The sequence below is a fragment of the Tiliqua scincoides genome, chromosome 5 (assembly GCF_035046505.1).
Source record: "Tiliqua scincoides isolate rTilSci1 chromosome 5, rTilSci1.hap2, whole genome shotgun sequence".
In the NCBI taxonomy this organism is placed as follows: Eukaryota; Metazoa; Chordata; class Lepidosauria; order Squamata; family Scincidae; genus Tiliqua; species Tiliqua scincoides.
The window spans coordinates 78,942,398-78,952,292 of NC_089825.1; the positions used below are offsets into that span (position 1 = coordinate 78,942,398).

A 9,895-nucleotide genomic window follows, 5' to 3' on the forward strand; every position below is an offset into this window, starting at 1 on the left:
AACACAGGTATCATCATCATCATCATCATTTAAAAAACCAATCCTGATAACAACAAGGTGTAAGGGCCTTTAAAATTTTCTGAGAATGTGAAGATGAGCTAATAATCCACAAAACATTTAGCACTTCAAACAATGCTTTGGTCAGGTCTGGGGTTATTATATGGGGTTACCAAAGGGGAACAGTGTAGCTATACCTTTAACCCAGTGGTTCCAAAAGTTTTTCAACTGGTGGCTCCCCCTTGACCTACTGGGCCACTGGCTGAGGCTTCCCATTAGGGCTACAATCCTATACATTGTATAGGGTTGTGGGTTTTCCATGGCTACCCTGGCTGGTTCACAGCTCGCAAGGCAGCCATGGCTCACAGTTTGGGAATCACTGCCTTTAACCATTGTATAGAAGAGGGCATTTTTGCCAGTGCCACTTTTTAAACCCTTTCGTGTTGAGCTGCCCAAATTCCCCCTTCTATACAATGGTTACAGGCATAGGCACTCTGTCCCCTTTGTGTCTGGTCCCCCTAATATGGCAGAGCCTTGCATCAACTCAAGCCTGAGTTCCCTTCCACTCTGTTGCCTTTTCCATTCTGCAAGGTCCACAGGCAAAACCTCTATACAGAGACTGGAGCTTCCTTTGGAGACCTTGAAGCCACAGTTGTCACCTTCAAGCCACAATACTGCAAGCACAAGTCAGTAGGAGCAAAATCCTACTGAAGTCAATAGCACTTGCTCCTCTGCAGGCATACACAAGAGGACACTGTGGGCGCGCACGCGCAATTGCCTCCCTTGAGCCTGTGTGTGTCATGGGCAGACTGCTGAATGAGATGGGAAAACTACATATCCCAGCATGCATTGCCTCGCATTGAGCTCATGCCTAAGCTGCATGTTGGGAACAGGGTGCAGAGAGAAAGCAAGATCTGTCTGCCATGTTGGGAGTGGAGTGGGGGGAGGTGTGGAGCTTTGGGGTTGGGGGCTTTTCACCTTTGCAAGCTGGGTTTGGGCTTTACAGCCATTAGATGCCTGCATCTTCTTGCAACACACAAATCTGCTACCTTAGTGTGTGTTCCCACCCAGCACAGCTCCACCTTTGCCAGCTGCTATGGCAGGCAGAAATTCAACAGGTTAGCTGTCACCTTGACTGCATGGTGGGGGGGGCACTGGTGGGGGGTACTGATGGGGTTTCTTCTTCTCTGCAGAAGGTACAGAGGAGGCCTGCTGGGGAGGAGGGAAGGTGGTTGTATATAGTGGGGAGAGAAAGAAAAATATGGGGAGGGGAAGCCTATAGATATACTTGGTATATCTATAGGTTTCCCCTCCCCACTTTCCTCTTTTCTTTGAAAAGATGCTTTGAGAGAAGATGCCCCCCACTCCCCATGAGTGAGACAGAATGGACTGGAGGAGGGGCTCAGCTTTCAAGGATCATGGTAATATATATTATATCCACATAATATAATAAAGGCATTAATACACAAAATGAAGGTAAGTAGTTCAGGTCGTAAGATCCTAGCTAATAACCTCAGGCCCAATTCCAACCCCAGCTAAAGGAACGCAGGCAACAAGGCTAAGAAAGCCCCTCACCCACCCACCTGGTTGCCACCAGCCAGAGCGAAAAGGATCCCCATCTAAGATCCCACGACCCCCCCCCCACTGTTGGGCCCCATGGACCAATGATCTGAGCTGTTTTATGTAATGCTTCCTTTGTTTTGTTTTAGATTAAGCCTCCTGTGCCTTTAACAGCAGTTTGCCCTGCAGAAAATTGAGCAAATGAAGTGTTTTGTGGCATGGAGAAGGTGATAGGAAAAAAAAAATTCACTTGCTAAATGTTTGGGCATGATCTTGCTCTTTAAAGGCACTGGAGCAGGATTAGGGGGAAAAAGGTGGCAACCTGAGTCATTTAGTAATGGCACAGGCACTCTCCAGTGTACTGACATGTACGTAGCCACACTCCACGCAGCCCTCATGGAAGGCAGTGGAATGGGATGCTAGCCTGGAAAACAGCTTGGAACTTGGACAGAATGCAGCGGTTAGATTACTAACAGGGGTGGGGTGCCCAGGACACACCTCACCGTCTTAACAGCACAGGCTCTTTTTCCAGTCTTGATTCAAAGTGTTGATTTTAACCTTTAAAATCTTAACTAGCTTGAGATTTGGCTGCATTAAATTACTTTTTCCTGCACAAATCAGGCTGCCTTTGGATTCCCCCACCCTAAGATGGATGAGAAGCCAGGACAGGGCCTTTTCATTCGTGACCCCTTAATCCTGGAATACTTTTCCTTGGGGTGCTTGCTGCGTCCTTAGATGTGTTTTTGGCAGAGGTATTTGCTCAGGTCTTGGCTATTGTTCTTGCTGATCTGTTGCATTTTTATGTCTTTTTGTCTGTTGTTTTTAATTTGGTAACTGCTCTGTTGTTGGAAGAGTGGGGCACTTTTCTTTAGGAAATTTTGCAGCCGAGCTGCAGGGCCAAGACCTTTGCCACAAAAGTGCCACCTTGCCAAAATAAAAAAAGAGGTCCGGTTTGGGATCCCTGAAACAAATTAACCATGGCTGCATTTTTCCTTTTTCTTTTGGCAATACAAATAATATCTGGAAAAGCCCTGTGTTGTCAGTTGTGATGATTGTCAAGGGACTCTCCTGCTGGACTCAGCCCTGGCTGTGGGTGTGCCAAGTTGCAACTCGCTGCCAATCTTAGTGGCTTGAGATTCTGCCAGTGTGGGGGAATATGGGGAGTTCACACAATGGAAACATTGATGAAACCGGAAGGGGAGGGCCTGCAACACTGCTTGTGGGATGCCTGCCCCCGTTTCAAGAGGGCAAGAGACACAGCCTTGCGAGAGACTGTTTAGCTCTGAGGAAAGAACTGGAAATGAATCACAATCTGGAGGACCGTCCTTTCGTTTTTGTTGTTCTAAGTCAAGATGTTTACATACCATTTTAATGAACATGGTGGATGCAAAACCTATGAATACACTAGCCGGTTTTCACATGATTTGATCAGCTATGTGTTGCTAGAAGCAGATGCCATCAGCTCCACCTAGAACCATGGCCTCCCTTAATTCTTGCATTTTTTGTGTCCAAATCCAGCAATTGCAATCCATTTGCAGGCAGATTTTTGCAAGCTGATTGGCTGTACAGTATCTAGCAAGCATGCAGAAGCTAGCTATGTTGGAGACAAAAGTCTCCATGTCTTCACTCACAGGGATCAGTGGTAGTAGAAAAGAATATAATGGTCTTGTTTGTGTAGCCCCATTCCTTCCCCTTTTCAACCCTGTGCCAGCATACAGCCACCCTCTTCCTTTGTTGCCCGCATCCCCAGATTCAGTGGAAGAATTATCTAATAAAGAAAAGTACCTCTAAGCATTTACAGACTGCCTTCACCTCACCACTGAGTCTGTCCTCCCCCCATTTAGAATTAAGAAACAAGGTTGATGGCTCTGTTACAGGTCTAAGCCCCAGCAATTTTTCTTTTAATAAATGAAGGAACCAATCCTATCTAGCTTTCCAGCACTGCTGCAGCTGTACCAACAGGGCATGCGCTGCATCCTGTGCTGGAAAGTTGGATAAGATTGGGCCCTAAGTACTGCTCCAGTCTTCCTTAACAGCATTCGGAGAATATAGTCTGGGATTTTGTTTTTTAAACAAAGGCGGTTCTAAAGCTTACACCATACAATGACACTTCCACGCTACCACTAAATTTCACTATTGACCGTGATCTTCGTGTGTGCTTCATGATAAGCAACAGCCTCACAACTTCTCCCTTGCCTCGCTCCTTCTTAACTTATAATGTGTCTTAAAAAAAAAAAAAATTGGGTGTGCACATGCCCCCAAACAATAGCCACTTGAAATGTATGATAATGAGAAGTTTAACACCGAATCATATCACAACCTAACAATTGCATGTTTAAAAAAGGTTTTACAGGACATCTGGAATATTTGCTAGGACAGGCCATAGTGAGTGACACAGAACATAATTGATACCAAAGTGTGAGAAGCCACTGTGGTAAAGGCTTTGCTCAGATTCGCAGCCTGTCTCACTTTTTATACCAACGGGATGCTGATTCTTTGTTGTGAGGGCAGAAACAGAGGCTACAAAAGTGGTTGCAAATTAAGTCTCTCACACTCAAGTTGTCCCTGATCAGATTGTGCATCCCCCCCATTTTATTTATGGGGAAAACTGAGGCTGAACAAGAGACACGCCCAAACCCTCGCTGTGATTCTTGTGTTTGAATGGGGATTTGCACTCAATCCCGCAGGGAATGCAAGACACTTCCCATTTTGGTGATAGTTCAGCAGGCCCTCATAATGGATGTTCAAATATCAGATTTCATGATGCCAGAAGAATACCATGCTCTCTACTCCTTTAATGTGGGAGCAGGTAGGCCCTAGTAGGAAATGTGCCAGGATTTGAGACCTTAGCTAGCTGTTCCGTATAGTCACTGACTACAGGAAGCACCTCATTATCCACTGATTTGGTAGCCACTGATTTAACTCACCACTGATTCCAGAGTTCACCTATAAATGCCTTGTAACAAGGGGAAAAGCCCTCAAATCCAATTTCTCACTTTCGTACTGTTAAATAATTATAATTTCATTCCATTGGATTCCATTATTCACTCCATCTAGTGGCTGAATGCGATATAGTGTCTATACCAGTGTTTCTCAAACTATGGGTCAGGACCCACTAGGTGGGTCGCGAGTCTATTTCAGGTGGGTCACTATTCATTTCAATATTTTATTTTTAATATATTTGACTTAATGCTACCATGGTATGTGACTGCATTTGGGGAAATGTTACAGACCGTGTACTTTTAACAAGCTACTATGTATATTCTTTTAACAATGATAAAAAATGGGACTTACTCCTGGGTAAGTGTGGGTGGGATTGCAGCCTAGGATTGTGAAAAATTTTCCTGCTTGATGATGTCACTTCTGGTCATGACATCATTTTAGGTGGATTCTAACAGATTCTCATTCTGAAAAGTGGGTCCTGGTGCTAAATGTGTGAGAACCACTGGTCTATATCAATGCATTCTGGGGTGACAATAGAGGAGGAAAAAACCTGGAAGTGGGTCTTTAAAGCTATTTTCCCACTGATTTGGTATCCACTGATTTTTTTTTAATCCATTGAGGGTTCCTGAACAGACCCCCAGTGGATAACGAGGCATGACCTGTAATTGTTGTCACTGGGGAGAACTGATGTTTCCCTGTGTACAGCTTTAAGCCCACGGTGCGTCACACACACACAAAAAGAAAATCATGTGTATCCACCAGAACATTAATAATAAGTATTGTCATTCAAATGGGGCATCATCGGGTGCTTTTCTTATTAATAAGGGAATTGCAAGTTGCTTCACACACTCCCATGGCAGATCAACAAATCAGACGGGGGCATTCCTGTGCACTCCAGCCATCACCCAGACCCGGAATCCTCTCCTGTGATGTTGCACAACTGGGAGAACTACCATTGCCAGAATCAGTGTAAGGTCATCTATGTTTCCAATGTGGTGATGTCTCATACATTGTACTGGCCCAGGCAAGATATCTGGTCTGTATTTAGTTAAGCCCTTCTTGGTTGACATATTGGGTTGTGTGGCTTTATAGTAGCAGCAACTTGAGCTTCGTGGGCCAATTCTGGTCTGTTACATGGTACAATCCGTCACCTCCCCGATTGCCACACTGGAGACAAAAGAAGTGAGGACAGTGTGACCATAGAAGTCATCAGCAAGCCATGTTAGGCGAGAGAAGGGTTGGTATGCTGACCCAGCACCCTTGCTCACTTTTCAAAATGGTTCTCCCCCAACTCATTGCTGATCAGGCCTTAGGATGCTTGAGCTACTATCCTTGTGGTACGTTCTCCACCCCCCTTCAAGTTAATATTCTTAAGTCATCATTAAGATGGGGAGGGGGAATTCCCAGCCTTGAATATTCAAATTGAAATGGGCAGTCATATATGCCACAAAAGACCCAGTTCTTTTCAGGCATTTCCAACTGTTGACATCACACAATCTGACATATGGCACAATTCTTTGTGCTTCTATTACTCAGAAGTAAGTAAAGGAGTATTAAAGGAGGAGCCTACTCCCAGGGAAGTGTGTATAGGATTGCGGCCTCAGCTGTTTTTGTCACAGCAGCCATATTCCATGTTTTAGGCAGCTGCTCATTCATGTTCAGCAAACCTGGTTGCCAGAATTGGTGCTGTGGATACATTCCATGTCACATGAAAATGCACTTCTTGTTATCTGGTGTGCACAGTGGTGGCATTTGGTGGGCCGCTGTGATATACAGGAAGCTGGACTAGATGGGCCTATGGCCTGATCCAGTGGGGCTGTTCTTATGTTCTTATGACTGCGTCTCTAAGGTCATCAAGCAGTGTACACAGTGGTTCCTTGGGTAACCAATAACGCATGAATAAGAACATAAGAACATAAGAACAGCCCCACTGGATCAGGCCATAGGCCCATCTAGTCCAGCTTCCTGTATCTCACAGCGGCCCACCAAATGCCCCAGGGAGCACACCAGATAACAAGAGACCTCGTCCTGGTGCTCTCCCCTACATCTGGCATTCTGACTTAACCCATTCCTAAAATCAGGAGGTTGCGCATACACATCATGGCTTGTACCCCATAATGGATTTTTCCTCCAGAAACTCGTCCAATCCCCTTTTAAAGGCGTCTAGGCTAGATGCCAGCACCACATCCTGTGGCAAGGAGTTCCACAGACCGACCACGCGCTGAGTAAAGAAATATTTTCTTTTGTCTGTCCTAACCCGCCCAACACTCAATTTTAGTGGATGTCCCCTGGTTCTGGTATTATGTGAGAGTGTAAAGAGCATCTCCCTATCCACTCTGTCCATCCCCTGCATAATTTTGTATGTCTCAATCATGTCCCCCCTCAAGCGTCTCTTTTCTATGCTGAAGAGGCCCAAACGCCTCTTTCCAACTGAATTTTACTTCCTTTTGTAACTATATTTTATACTTGGCGGCCTTTAGTTTCCCACTGGTGTCTAATACTTTGTGTACTGCTTAATGTCAAAAATGTTAAAGGGATCTGGCTAGAATAGATTTTCTCAGATTTGACTTGATGAAGAGCTGCACTAAGAATTTTGCAGAGAGTGGGCTTTCTGTTTCTTCAGCCGCTCCCTTGGTCTCTCTTCGCCCCTCCCCCTCTTCAGCCTCAGTCCCGTGCGGGCTTCCGAGTGGGTGGGGGGGAAAAGGAAGAGTGGTCGCTATGGCGACCGCTGGGCCCTCGTCGGCACGCGTCGCTCCCCCGCGCCGGAAGCGGGCTGCGGTTGTGGGAAGTGGGACAATGGCGGCGGCGAAGAAGAGCGTCCTGTCCTCCTTGGCGGTTTATGCCGAAGACTCCGAGCCAGAGTCCGAGTCCGGCAGCGAGGCCGGCGGGGCGGGCAGCGAGCGAGGAGCGGGCGCGGAAGAAAAAGGTGGCTTGGTATCAGAGGGCTACGGAGAAGATGATTTCAGTAAGGTGGAGGGAGAAGAGGATGGCTATGATGAAGAAGGTGATGAAGACAGCAGACAGTCGGAAGACGACGATTCAGAGGCTGAAAAACCCGAGGCTGATGACCTAAAGCACTTTTCAGAGCTGGAGAAGAGAGATCCTCAGGAACTAGTTGCTTCCTTCTCTGAGCGAGTAAGAAACATGTCACCTGATGAGATAAAAATTCCTCCAGAACCACCAGGTAGATGTTCCAACCACTTACAGGACAAGATACAAAAGCTGTATGAGAGAAAGATAAAAGAAGGAATGGACATGAACTTTATCATCCAAAGGAAGAAAGAGTTCCGCAATCCCAGTATCTATGAGAAGCTGATCCAGTTTTGTGCAATTGATGAACTTGGCACAAATTACCCCAAGGACATGTTTGACCCTCATGGATGGTCTGAGGACTCGTATTATGAGGCACTAGCAAAAGCACAGAAAATTGAAATGGACAAGCTGGAAAAGGCCAAAAAGGAGCGAACTAAGATTGAGTTTGTGACAGGAACTAAGAAGGGGACTACAAATGCTCCATCTACAACAACTACAACAGCCAGCACTGCAGGTGGAGATGCACAGAAGAGGAAAAGCAAGTGGGATTCTGCCATTCCTGTGACAACAATAGCTCAACCCACCATTCTCACTACCACTGCGACGCTACCCGCCGTTGTCACAGTTACCACCAGTGCAAGCGGCTCTAAAACAACAGTAATTTCTGCAGTTGGCACCATAGTGAAAAAGGCAAAGCAGTGACAAGAATAATGAAGAGACTGATGGGAACTTTTTTGGACTAAGTTGTGCCAAAAGGACCACTTTTAGATGTAAAAGAGAGATTCCATTATCTCTCCGAGTGCATAAATTAAAGACTATGTAAAAATGGCCATTCTTGGACAATAGGGGGTTAGTTGTTGCTTCTGGCACTGTATATATTAACAGATGATGTCTCCTTGGGAAGACGTTCTCATTCTTCATTGATCACGTTGCCCCTCATTGTTTAGCGCATAATGCAGTGTCAGTGTGTAAATGTTGACTTATTAAATCCTGTATTGTAACTATTGCTGTGTCGGGCTTCTTAAACACTATGTGAAATTAGAGCTTTAATGAGAGAGGTAAAAATGAATCGCAATTGGTTACATCCTGGACTAGTCAATGTTGAGAAATGTTTGTTTGCTCAGCCACCGCCTCCTTCCTACTGCTGCAAAATTGTATGAGTTCAAAAAGTATTTAATGCATAGTGTCATGCAGGCTCTGATATGGATTTTTGTGGAAGAAAGAACTCCATATGCACATTTTATGTCAGTATGTTGTGTGCCTGCAATAGTGATGTGGGTACAAAATTATCGTAACACTGCCATTTTTATCAGCGTAATGGCAAAGATGCTGTCAATTTTAAATTTGTAGAAGTTTTCTTACTTCTATAACTGAATGTTTTGAAATATAAAAGCATCTCTTCACCTTATTAAAAAAAAAAGAATTTTGCAGAGAGTGGAGGATAAGAAAAGGCCAACGTCACAAGGACTGGGTGTGAGCAAATGCAGTTTGCATGTACAGTACTTTGCTATTGTTTTGGTTGTGGCACCATGGGGTTAGGGGAGTTTTGAGAAGGGATTTGAAAGGGCAGGGGGAGGGAGAGAGGTGGTCCCACTTAGGTGTTCAGAGAGGACGTTCTAGGCACATGGGGCAGCAAGGGAAAATGGGCAGGCTTGTTCAAGAGAGCAGGAGATTTGGAGGCAATTGAGGACAGAACACTTAGGACAGTGATTTTCACTCACTATGCCATGGACAGGGCTGGCTTTAAGTTAATTGGACCAATTGGGCCCTGCGCCTAAGAAGACCCCATGCTAGGATAATCTGCTCTAGTCTTTTCAAATACCCACAACACCAACACCACATTGCAACAGACACCTAACACCGCATTGCAGGTTTTACAGAGAATAGCAATGATTTTAATTTTCTTCTGAATTCTTAAAAAAGTCAGTAGTGTTTGTTTATATAGTACTGTTTATATTTTGATTTGTTGTTCTGTACTTAAATTATATGTTAATTAATTGTTATAAAATTGTAGAATCTACAACCTGGGGCCCCTCAAAAAATGTTTTCCATTGGGTCCTACAGCTCCTAAGACCAGCCCTGTCTGCAGGAGTTTGGGGGAGGGTCATTCAGCAGTGGGACCGTTGGGGGATGTGAGTCCCTGTCACCAGCAATACAATGTGCCTTGTCAATTATCAGAAACCGATGGTGTGCCTTGACCATTTTAGCACCTTGTCAGAGTGCTGTGAGATGGAAAACACTACAACAACCCTAGAAGGTAGGCCACCCCCCTTTCCCATTTTACAGGGGATGATTCAGATAAAGAGAAGACAGTTTGCCCAGGGCCAGTCAATGCAAGCAAAAGGGTGTGATTTCCACACTG

The 9,895-nt window shown here is 45.2% G+C and overlaps 1 pseudogene; it reads left to right on the top strand.

Moving 5' to 3' along the window:
• The first annotated feature begins 7,262 nt into the window (after positions 1-7,262).
• Positions 7,263-8,534, top strand: LOC136652049 (SAP30-binding protein pseudogene; annotated as a pseudogene).
• Positions 8,535-9,895: the final 1,361 nt, after the last annotated feature.